General features: G+C 41.4%; 1 protein-coding gene across 17 annotated transcripts in view; it reads right to left on the bottom strand.

Annotated features, from left to right (window-relative positions):
- ADGRL3 (adhesion G protein-coupled receptor L3) overlaps nucleotides 1–12,848 on the bottom strand; it is a 522,074-nt gene that overhangs the window by 434,799 nt on the left and 74,427 nt on the right. The gene's annotated exons all lie outside the window — the stretch shown is intronic.

Below are 12,848 nucleotides of genomic sequence, written 5' to 3'. Positions count from 1 at the left end.
GGTCCCTAAGCCTTTCTCAGCAGGGACTGCAGCACAGCTCTAGCCCTGCTACCGTGGTCCCTGACCCTGGATCATCCTATACTTCAAAAACTTTGCAGACCAAAACAGTGGTCCTAGGGCTCCAGTCTCACAGCTCAGCTGATCCAGAATGGTCCTGCTTTAACCTTTGATGCCAAAACAGGAAAGCTTGACCCCAGCTCCATACACTCCTTGGCAGGTACTCCCTTAAGAGTATGAAAAGAAGGAGGCTGAGGCACTGGTACCCAACAAATAATTCATCGTACTAAAGGAGCAATCACTTGCATTCAGTAACCTTGGAAGTCAGAGTAGTAAATTAAAACTTAAAACAAGGCTTGAGAGTCCAGCACGCATGCTACTTTGAGTGATTTCTCTGTAATAGGCAAGTATGGATGCTCTGGAAGAAAAAGAGACCTATTCCAGGTCGTCTGTGAGCAAAATTGCCTCTGTAAGCAATAAATAGGTTTTTGACCATCGAAGAAATTTACAGGCAAACTCTGGGTAAGACCTGATACTATTTCTCACTACAAATGAAAAAGTCTCCAGATGTTAGCTGTTTTCAGCCTTTGGTTTTGATCACATATATACAGTTTTGGTAGGAAAAAACACTTTTACAAGTGCAGAGCAGACCAGGCAACACCTCACGAGGGCATCCACATACTTTATTTCTAGGAAGAATGCCACTTGTTTAGACTACTCCACTTGTGTTTTACAGCAAAACCTCCACCTGGTTCCAAGAAGCTTTTGGGGAATAACTGTGATTTGATGACAGCAGTATAGAGCAGAAAAATGGTGGTTTGCCTAGTCTGAAGAAGTTAATGTTTGTTACCCCATTACCTTGCAACAGCTTTTCAAATGAAATTAAAACAAGATCTTTGTTTCATTTATGATATCCCAGATTTCACTTCTGCTTGGAATGTAAAGGGCTAGAGATAGCACAACATACAGTGGTTTATGGCTCTTCTGTGTCATTTTAGGATTCAGCATATGCTCGCCTCCCAGCTCACCTTTATTTTATCATAATGTGAGTGTACTGACTGGTAAATCTTTCTTGCTTTCCCTCCCCAAATGCTACATGTACAACCTTGAGTTGGCCTCTGCCACATGCTATTTCTATGCAGATTTCAAATATAGTTTGGGGAATTCTTGTTCTTAATGAAATAAGAAGGGAACAATACAGGGACTGCACAACAAAGATCTTCCAAAATATGTGCTGGACAGTCAGCGCTCACTGGTAGTGGGTGCACTGCAGGAACTACAGGGATTTGGTGCCAGCCCTAAAAGGTAGAATAAACACACTGAAGAGAGAGACATTGCTTTACCTTTGACTCCTGCTAACACTCACAGCAGTACAGCGCCTGCCCCATATGCAAGGGAAGCTTGGTCTTATTTTCTTTTACTGCTTTCCACACCACTCGACTTACCTGCTCCCCTCTGAAACCGACAGTACTTCTTCTCAGAAAGCATCTGTCATTTCTTCCCTAGTTCTTCCCCAGCTGTACTCTGCCAGGACAATTTGGCAAGAGGTTTCACTTAAAATCATAATGGAGAGGGGAAATCATCTTCTTTCCTTTGCTCCGTCCCATGTTACCCTGGTACTGCCAAACAGATAATGTAGATACTTCAACACAGCCTGCTCTTACTAACGTGACTGCTGGAGTTCATATTGCTAAATATTTCTAAATCCTGTGCTATGGTGAGTAACGCATCCACCCAAACAGGACAAGGACATACTGCTCTGCATCACTAGATGCCAGAAGAAGGGCAATTAATCTGCAAACCAGCGTGCTGCTGCATCTCCGTGCCAAAACAGAAGCTGCTATTAGGGAGAGCAATGATAAACACTTTCTGTTCAGCAACAGCACAAGCTGGGAGGAGAATCCATCAAGACAGGATGGCCCACCCTTGAGTAGCTGTCTGCTGTAAACAGTCAAGCAGTCCGACTTCAGTTGTTAATGCTCACGGCAGAGGAACCCACAAAAAACCACACAAATGTTTCTGGCTCTGCTCAAGCAGAGGAGTGAGCACCTGGGATCGTGATTTTGGTGATGGAAACCCATAGAGAGCAGTACAGCATCATTCCTAGGTGTCAGCATCTCTGCATCAGCTCTATAAAACCAAATCAGGAACTTTCACCTACAGTGACTTAATTAATATGCACCCTACAGATCTCTCCAAATCCCGCATGCTGCTGTCCTCCATTACCAAGCTCTTTTGATGAAAGTGATTAAAGCTAACAATTATAATTTGTGTTAGAGATGCCCCTTGAGGCTTCGGCTAGGCTCAGACTTCATTGTTCACAGAATACAATGCAAAGAAATCTCTCTCCCGAAGAGCTCATCCTCCAAGAAGACAACGCAATCAAGGAATAGCAGAAAGAAAGGCACAGACACAAAAAATAGTTGCTCAAGGTCAAACAGCAGGCCATCGACAGAGCAAGAACAAAGCCCACCTCCTCTGTGGAGCACTTATGAGGCCATGCTGACTCTCCAATACTAAGTTGATGAACTAATACACTTTATTTATCAAGTGTCGAGAGCAGATGAAGTAGTTCATAGTGTTACTTGCTGTTCTGTATTTGATCATGTATTTTTGTGGTGGCTCTACAAGCAAACCTAACCATGACAGTGAAAGAGTTACCTTCCCTTTCACCTTCCAATGAAATGCTTCCCATACTTTTTTGTGCACATTACTGACAAATCGATCCCCCTCCATTTTTTTATTCTTCCATCAATGCTTTCAACAAAGAGTGATTGCTCAAGTGCCCTTCTCCACCTTGCACTTCCAATTTTTTAAGGAATGGTCAATCTCGATATGCATAATTATAATTGCAAATGGATCATTTTATCTTGTACTCTTCTGTTTTAATGGGACTACGTACAGTCAAATCTCTAAGGTAACATTTAAAGTCAAAACCTCCTACATCATTCATATGTGTTTTAGATATTTAAAAATATTAATATGCAACTAGCAATATTACAAAAGGTTAAATTTCTAACTAACTGGCCCACTTATGACACCATAAATCTGATATAATTTTCATTGATTATTAGAAAAATCTTTCCAAGGTGGTATAACTGGAATTTAATAAAATTTGCTGCCATACAATTCATCAGCAAGAGAGCGCTTCTGTTGTGCTTTGTACAGAGAAAGGACAAAGCACGAGTGTGCAAAGTGGGGGAAGCTTTTAGTCTTTGCAAGCAACTTCAGTGCATAAAATATTAAAAGCAATGCTTAACTAATCTCTGGCAAGAATTGCAGGCAATTCACTGTAACTCATATTACGAATGCCTTTGGTTTACCATTTAAAAAACATTACAGTCTACCATTATGGTTGTGTATCACAGTGCTGTACATTAACCTCTGTAATTTTCCAACATGGTATATGGCAGTAACACAAATTAGGCTATCTGGCAAAAAAGCTTAAAAAGATGCAATATTTAAAGCCAGCAGACAGGAAAGCTCCTCACTCCTTCCTGCCAAAGACAGAAGGAGAAAACCCAGTCCCCTTTTCCTCAAAGCAAATGGTAAAATCCCATTAATTTCCCCTAGAACCGACAGATCTGCAGCATCTGGGAAAGGACTCAGTCTAAATACATCACAGGCATAACAGATGAATGATTTGGGGGAGAGGGGTCACCTGCTCTCATTTTAACACTTCTTGTAACAGGAATGAAGCAGGTCATTTTTGTAAGCACGAAAATGCTTTGTGGGCTTTCAGTAGGATTTTCCCTTCAGCATTTTTTGCCTTCTGTCTCAATTTTCTTCTTGTTCATATGCCTAATGGCTTTCAAATCTGTCATTTGAGTGTACAAGAAGCTTAAAGCCTACCCTTGATACTTACTGTTGTAGGGCCCTCATAGGTGAAATTTTCTTCTCCCATAATTAATACGAAAACATGTGCATTTCATATTCTGGATCAATCATATCCTTTCCACTAAGGAAATAAACTTAAACTGCAAGCTACATTTTCACCTACACATTATATGGAAGTATTCATAGCAAGACATCTATTCTAGGTACAGAGAAACAATCATAATAAAATGCTCATCATGTTTGCAAATTACTCTAATTTCCAAGAGGAAATTTTTCCGCTCATCAATACATCTACCAACTAAACCAGAAAGATTAATTTGGTTTTGTAACAGTTTTCGAAGATTTTTTTTTCCTCAGTGAGATGAGAAAGAGACTTTAAAAAAGATGCAAAAAAAAGGAGGGGGGAGGGAGAAAAGAGTACGTAGCCCAATTCTAGGACACCAACACTCACCTAAGGCATGTCGGAGTCATGCTTCTGCTCCACATCATGCAGAACACTCACTTAAACCTCGCCTACGAGGCCGCTGGGATGCTGCTCTCCTTCCTATATAACTACCTGGCTACTTTCCCTCATTTTCCATTTTTAACATATCAAACAGAACCTCCAAAACTCCAGCCAAACCCATACGCTTCTGTGAAATATATTGAGTTTGAGAAGAAAAAGGTCAGCTTCATTTTGTCTCAACCAACTCTAGTTCCCAGCTGTCGGGACCAACAACTGCTGGGGTTAAGTGAGACTTCTCGTGGAGCAGGTAACAGTCATTATTTCAAGCTGGCATCCCAGGGGGGGTTTCCCAAGCAATATACTGGTCCCAGGATGTTTTAGAAGCAAGCAACTAGGCAGCTACATGAAGGCCAGGCCCTGATATTGGAAGACCCAGAGGGTTCCCTGCAACAGCTAGGCATTTAATGCCAGAGCAGAAGAGAGCCTGGAGTCCTGTCAAATCCTGGCTATACGTGCCACAGCTGGATTTCTTCAAGTAGGGGCTATTACACTGGCACACTGCTGACCAAAGTCTTCTGTTTCGTGTAAATTCCCTGCAAAGACCTTACGAGATAAAACTGATTAATCCTAATTAAAATGAAAATCAAGGAAATGACACAGTCTGATGAATCTACTTGATGACTCAAAAAGCCTCCCTCATTTCTATGTTAATTGTCTTTTTACAAATGTGCAGTACTCTCATACGCACAGAATAATATTTTTGTATTTTTCTTCACTTGGAACATCGTGGGCCAGATGTTAGAGAGCACCCAGAGAGCCATTCTGCAGTATCAGGCCCCTGCAGAAGTGCCTAAATGGATACAGAGTCCTTTCTCAGACTTCTTGTGGTTTTAATAAAAAAAAAAATAAAAAAATCACAGTCTGCAGCAATGCGACAGCCCAGACACTGCAGCCAGGGAAGGACCAGCACCAGGCAGGACACAGCACCTCCCAAACATGCTGAAAGGTGTGCAAGATGACCCCATTTAGCACTGGGCAGGGAATACACAATGAGTTAAATTCAACCAACATAATGCCACCAAATCCTTACTCTCCATTTGCATGAGTCTGATAACACTTCAATGAACTATCGTTCCTCGAGTTTGTATCAAAAGGCTACTTGGACATGACACCATATCACAGTAAGGACGTTTGGGAAAGCAATCAACTCGCAAAGACATTCTTGAAGCGCAGAAATGCAGAACAGACGCTTTCAAGGACAGTTCAACTTACGATGTGAGTGATCTAAAGAGGAATGAACCAGTACACTGCTAACACCAGCTAACTAAGAGGTGGGGTGCATTTGGCGCAGGAGGGTCTCTTTCCCTATAGATTCGTACGCATCACATTAATGAGATGCACATTCAATGTGTATCCAGTCAAAATCAGATGCTGCCGAAAGTTGGGGGGGCGAAAGCTATCCTAAGATAAGTGGTAAAGACACTGGATGAAATCCAGAATCTGCTGCATTACTTGCTTAGACACCATTTATTATGGTTACATTTTATTATACAGTAGTAAAAAATTACAAGGCAACATCCTGTGTTATTTCCCACTGGGATAAATGATACAGATGTACTATTAAATCTCAAAACCAGCACCAGTCTGCCAGGCTACATTCCATTTGTGTCTTTATAATGTGTCAATAGGCTGACATTTATGCCTTCTGATGGTAAAGCTATTTATGTTATAGACATTTAAACGTGCCATAAAACGCATAGCACTACACAACCCTAGAACTCTTCCAGTCTTTACCAAAACAACACACACAGTGCAAAAATCCCACCAGACACCAACATCCAAACTTGGGACACATTGGCTCCATTTTTTTCCATCCGAAGTCAATGTTATGAGTGTTTTTAAAAATGTCCTTATAAAAGAGGTTTAATGCAACCTTTCTCCTGTGCATACATTCAATGCTAGTTAGTTTTAATTTTCTTTTATAGATTTTTACCCTTTCCCAAAACAGTTTTCTTTAAATCACTGGCTTCCTGATGTGTTGGTTGATGGGATATGCCCAGGCAGCCCTATCCTGAAACTTATAACCAAACATTGGAGCTGCAAGGCGTCTATCCCAGCTCTATATCGCTGTCAACCACAACTGGGGAGGCACTCCTGAAGATCCACCATAGCTTGCAGCCCAAGGGCATCCTGAACCATGGAAATGCACTGGCAAAGGGGTGGTCCTATGGATATCTCACTGAACCTCATGGAGAGCAGACAGGAACGATCACTGTGGGTCACAGACTACATGTCTCCACACAGTCACTGGCACTGAGGATTTGGGGGGCCACAAGTCCAATAATACTGAGCTAAAATGAGCTTTCTCTGCTTAGCCTCCAACAATTCCTTTGACAAGGCCAGCCTTGTGACAAATCAAGACAAAACACTCAAGATCAGCTACTAAATGGCCTGCTTGTGTCAAGATAAAAACAAGGAGATTAGCATACAATAATTACCTTAGCCATATCAATGGTCTCCCCTTAATGCCATCCCCCCAAATTTTGTTAATGTGAAATGAGGTAAATGGCTGTTAGAAATGCAGGTGGGAGAACCCGACTGGGGGACACAGAAATTCATCCTTGGTGCTAGACGGTCACAAATAAAAAGTCCATCCATGGCCTGAATACAGTGGCTGCTTGGGTCAAAAGTAGATTGGGATCGCTGGAAGAGGTAGATGGTGATGCATAAATAGCAAAGTATAATGGTTTTTGCCTAAAACCAAAGAAGTCCCGAGTTTGTTGTCGAGGAGCTTCTTGCTCGTATCAAGTTCCTTAATAATATAAAAAACAGGCAGGCAAAAGCAAAGGAGAATTTCAGAAATATGCAGCCTGGGAGGGGCCACTGGAAGGAGGGCTACATGACCCAGTTACTATCCCCCAAGCAACTGGCATGCGAGGATAAGGAAAAGTTGCAAACATGCAACTCAATAGTTTTCTGCAGGGATCACGTCTTGAAACCATTATGGTTGAAATGAGGGCGACTGATACTTCAGGGACTTGTTAAAAAAAAAAGTCTTTAAAAGAAAATTACCATAGAAAACAAGTTTGGGGTATTTTTCCTCTGAGAACAACATCACAGCTTAATGCATACTGCATCAGATACTGCACTAGGATTTCTCGTGCTCAGATTGCAGGTAGGAAAATGCCAGGCTGAGCCACTTCGTTACAGTGCTTACAATCAAAGTGAGACAGAAAGTGGCTGCTTCTCCACTCTGACAAGTTTTTAATTGCATCTAGAAATTACCTTCTACTTTAAATTTCACTCCAAGATTGTGTCTAATAGAGGCTGCTGGAGATGAGTTTGTCACACTTCTCAATAATTATTATTAATGCGACACTAAGATCCTTCACTAGAGTTTACACCATCTAAAGCATCTTTCAAAGAATGTCCTTATCACTAAACTTAGCATCCAATGTGACTGAAATGCAAAATTATCTCGACCTTTTAATTCCAAGTGGCTCACCAGTCACAGTTGCTCCTTCACAAGGAGGCCCATCACCTTTTCTGTTTCAGTGACATTAGTAAACATCTTACGAAGTGCAAAGGAATACCTTCCCACATCAGAGCATGATTAACACACACATGCAATCTTAGATGATATTAAAATCCAGCGCAAGACTAAAGGTTATTAACAGGTTGCACTGTCTCAGGGCAATGCAGTCCAATCTACAAGTCCCAGGATGACCACATTTTCATGAGCATCTTCCATGACCTTTAAATGAGCTTCTATGAGCTCATTTTATGAGCTTTGCAACCTGTCAAGGAAAATACCGCATGCAGTCCCGATGCACTGAAGGATCACCAACACTGCGGCACTGGCAAAGCACAGGCCTTGGAAATCCTGCGCCGCCAGGATCTGAAGCCACCAGGGAAGCAGGGGGCCTCTATGCAGATACCCTCGTGAATTCAACTGTCCCACCATCTGCTGTTCAAATTCACAGAGAAACCCTCTAGCTAATGATGAAGATTTTCAAAAAGGGAGAACAGGGGGGAGGAAGCCTCTGGCTCCCCTTAAAGCAGAAAATAAAACTTTCCCAAAAGGAGAGGCTCCAAGGAAACTGCATAGTCACGCCCTGACAAAATTTTCTTCCAGTTTTCTAAGAAGCAAAGCATCCCACAAGTTTTAAAGATCTGTAAATGCAGCTAATCTGGACACTACAGGATTTCTGTAAACGTAAGAAAACAATAATGAAATGTAGCATGAAGAAATCCATGAGAAGAAAAATCTCACCAGTTCTCCGCATACAGTTAGTATGCAATACTAGTGTTCAATACCTTTTTTCCTGAGACATGAAATATATATGACAGACATGTAAAGACATCTCTGGCTACAGCTATTTTGGAACAGACTTTGACTGTCTTTGGTTTATTACCCTAGATAGCATGATGTCATCAGAAGCCTTTTAATGTCTCTTAAGACCTTTTCCAGTTATTCTTAAATTATTAGGTGTGAATATGTGCATGCGTGCGGTATTTCTTTATTTCTGCAGCCATGTGATAAACTGCAGTGCCACAAGATAAATTGCATTTAGTTTACACATTTGACCTCCTCACTTGAACTCTGCCTGCTAATCCATTTCAGCTGGAACTATTTCTAATATGCCATACTTCCGAACAGCTTTCGAACAGCTGTAGGGGCATTTTTTTGTGTGTGTGTTTTAAAATGGATTTCACATTAAAAATACTTTCTTCTTTGCACCAGAAAGTGGAACAGATTACAAACAGAAAGGCCGCAGCTCCCAGCAGCTCCAGGACTGAGTGTCGGACATGTCCCAAGCCAAAAGGGAGCAAGAGGTACTCTAGGTGTGCAGTAAACTTCTCTGGTGTGGGGCACGTGCACCTTGAATGGTGTCCCTAACATCTGTCACACACCTGTAATCCCATTAAAATCCTCAGGACCTATCTTCCTCCATCACTCTGCAAGAGTTTTAAGGAAGGTTTAAACATTCAAGCCTGGCCTTCACATACATCACCCTCAATCTCATACGGGTGAAGCATCACCCCACCATACAGAGAGGTCCTCTCGTGGGCACACAATTAGAACAGGTGCTGCACCGCTACCTGCTCAACTCCAGCCAAGCAATTTGTATAATCCTCCCTTTTCAGAAAAAATTCTGTGATTAAGAACAAATGTCTCAACTTCTACACTGTGATATAAAAAGGGTAACCAAGAATCAAATCAATTCTGGTTTTCACTTTGGAAGAGATAAATATATTTCAATTGTCACTGATGTTAGTTTCCCAGAGGTAGCACATAACCAGCTCTCACTTACACACATTTTCTCTGTGTTTGAGAAAGTCACTGCTTTTCAACAGCTTACATTTTTTTTTTCTACTTCTCAAATTTCCTTGCTTGGTTTCACCCTAAATTTTCTAAAAGGTAAACAATAAAGTTTTGGTTGCAGTTAGCCAGCATAAACAAATCATCTCTCAACTACTCACCACAATTTTTCACACAAAGGACAAGAATAAGTGTTTTAATAACTTGCTTAAATATCCGTGACAGAAGAGTCCTTCTATTGCAAAGCTGCCGCTTGCATTTCACACACCTGACCAAATAGCAAAAATACTGCTTTCTCGGCTTCTTCTTGAATCTCAGGCAAGATGGATGCTCCTGGTAGCACTTCTCTTTCATTCAGTTGATGGCTACATTTACTAAGCATTGTAAAGCATCTGACTGATCAGTTTAAACATATGCTTAACTCTGCACATGCTCTAAAATACCAGGATTCACTGGCACATGCTGCCATGCCATCCTTGATACAGGACTTAAACCTGAGCCTTGCTGCTGCAGAAGCAAAACAAGCCAGCCCCCTTCTCAGCTTCTGACTCAGGAGTCTCAGAAGCATCTGTAAAACTAATGCAGATGAAAATTAAGGATGTGGTGAAGGGCCCTGCCAGACTGGGGTTTTGCTGCATTTTTTCAAAAGAAGTTTGATGGCATCAGACATATAAACACGACTGGCTTAAGCAATTAGACCTCCATTTGTTGTAAGCTCTGCAATCAAATATTCATTTCATTTTGCAATGTCATCAGTAGTCTGACACAAGCAAAAACCAATTAAAAATGCAAGGAGGTATTCCAGGTAAGCATATATTTTTTAAAGGAGCTAAATTACTTATTTTAATTACAGAAACATACTGAATGCAATGGCTGTGAGAAAAACCTATTGCAGGAACTGGCAGAGACACTGGTTTCAGGTAAATCAGAGCTATTGTGTGGTGGTCCTTGATAACAAAGCCATCAACCCACAAGGTGACATTTCTGTACCTACTCTAAGCCCACATTACAGATCCTTTCGACTTCTAGAAAACTGCACTCATTTGGAGCCAATAGCTAGAACTTGACTGTCTTCTAGGTGTGTTGGTTTTGGCTGATATATTTCCCTCAAGTCACATAAATTATTAACCCCTTCTGAATTAAAAAAAAAAAAAAAGGCATGAAGAAAAAGTGCACTTTTCTTAGGTGCTCCTTTAAGGAAGTTTTGCACAAGGAGGTTCTCAACGGATATCACAGTTGGCTCGTTTTCAGCTATGAGAGCAATCATCAACTCTTAAAACGATGAGCACTGCTCAGGCTTTCCTTAACAAGGAAAAGGAGATTTTACTAATGGTTTGACCTGAGAAAAAGAAGGCAGACCTCTAATAATTAGAAAAAAAAATGCTTTAAGTTTCCCTTCTTTTTGCATAAACCCTTACAGAGGTCATTTGGCCAAAAAGCATCAGCTGCTGAAAATCACAGAGAAATCTCTGTCTGTCCCCATTCCTGCTGGTGCTTCTTCATTGATATGGAGAAGCATTGACGGAGAAACAGCGTTCAAAACATTTTACCAGAGCAAGAATCTTGGTTGGAAAAAAACATCAAACGAATGACAAAAGGAGACTAAAATTGTTTAAACAGTATGAAAAAATCCATGTGTTAGCCATTTAGCAGAATATTGAGAGGCAGTATGTTTCCATCCAGTATTAGAATTATCAGCAAAAACTCTGAACACAAAAATATAAAAACATTTGGTAGACTTAGCATTGGGGGATACCACTCTCTTGATCGACTGGAATTGGTGGTGAGACACTAATGACCTAAACAAAAGAAGGATGGACAAAGTCATTGCAGTTGAGTCTCCTTCTCTGGAGATATTCAAGACCCACCTGGACAAGGTCCTCTACAACCTACTGTAGGTGACCCTGCTTCGGCAGGGGGGCTGGACTAGATGACCCACAGAGGTCCCTTCCAATCCCTACCATTCTGTGATTCTGTGATTCTGAGTTCCTGACTGCCAGCTGCTGCTCCAGGCCGGATGGCTGGGGGAAACCATGACAGCTCAAGTGAGAACCCCCCTGAAAGGCAGTCTGTACACGTAACTGACCAGCATCATGAGTCATGTTCAACACCCTCAGATTGTAATGTATTAGATATTTACTGGCTGGGATCTCCTAGAACACTTATCAAAGACGTTCACACCTATTCCCATGTCTGGAACAACTGACTCAAGTAAGCATCACATCAGGGTAATAAAAATGATAGTGACCAGTCTGAACTGAGATACCAGCAGTCCCTGATGGCTGTATATTTATCACGTTCCTTTTGAACTGCTGTAGGAGGTCTCACTGCCCTTGGCGCTAAGCAAACCCTAAGCAGTGGGTGGTCCCAGATGAGAAACATGAGAAGCTGCTTGCAGAAGCCCACCTCAACCCCTTGCTCAGTGCCAGCAACAGAAGGACTTCTTTGTAACTCTTGTCTTCACAACCTCTAGATTGTATTTCCCTTGTTCACATGGCAAAAGCGGAGAGACCATGGCAAGAAATTTGGGCTTGCAGCGATAAACAAAAGATAGTATACAGATGGAGTTGCCAGGAAGGTGTGTTTTTGCTGAGCAGTATCAGAGAAATAAATTATAAAGAAATGTAACTGCTGCCTATTAAGAGACAGATTTATATGATAGCTAAAGCTTTCACAGTTTATGAAACAATGTCTAATAAAATGGTACAGCTGTGATTTAGTAAGGTGTTTAAATTCTTCCTTATATATATTTTGTATTTCAGACTGGTCTTCGCTACCCAGTCACATATTGGCTTTGCCTGATATACACATGCTTTTTTGCATATGTAATAAGCTTATCAGCTTCTAGTAGAAAATGCAATTTTGGAGCTATCTATCTTCTCCTAAGGTTTGGACTTAAAATACACCAGATGACTCATTCACTGTACGAATACACACGGTGAATTTAACAAGGTGAAAAATGTTAAAGCCTCTGCACAGCACAGTAGGAGGATGAAGAGCACAAAGAAATTCAACTGAGAGGGACTGTCTTATCCAGCAAGGCTTCCCAGGAGTAGAAAAAAACCCCAGCAAACCTCCTCATATGTTTTGTCATTTGCTAGGACCATATAGGTCCTTGCATGTCAGACCTTGATCAGGCAGGCAGCATCCTCACTGCTGCAAACACAGGTCTGGGTTTCTAGAAGACAAACCCCCCACAAGCACAGGCTGAGGTTCCCAATCTCAATCCTAAAGCCAACTGCCTTC

The sequence above is a fragment of the Opisthocomus hoazin genome, chromosome 5 (genome assembly GCF_030867145.1).
Source record: "Opisthocomus hoazin isolate bOpiHoa1 chromosome 5, bOpiHoa1.hap1, whole genome shotgun sequence".
In the NCBI taxonomy this organism is placed as follows: domain Eukaryota; kingdom Metazoa; phylum Chordata; class Aves; order Opisthocomiformes; family Opisthocomidae; genus Opisthocomus; species Opisthocomus hoazin.
The sequence above is the reverse complement of the archived record's forward strand: the minus strand, read 5'-3'. Positions and strand labels throughout refer to the sequence as shown.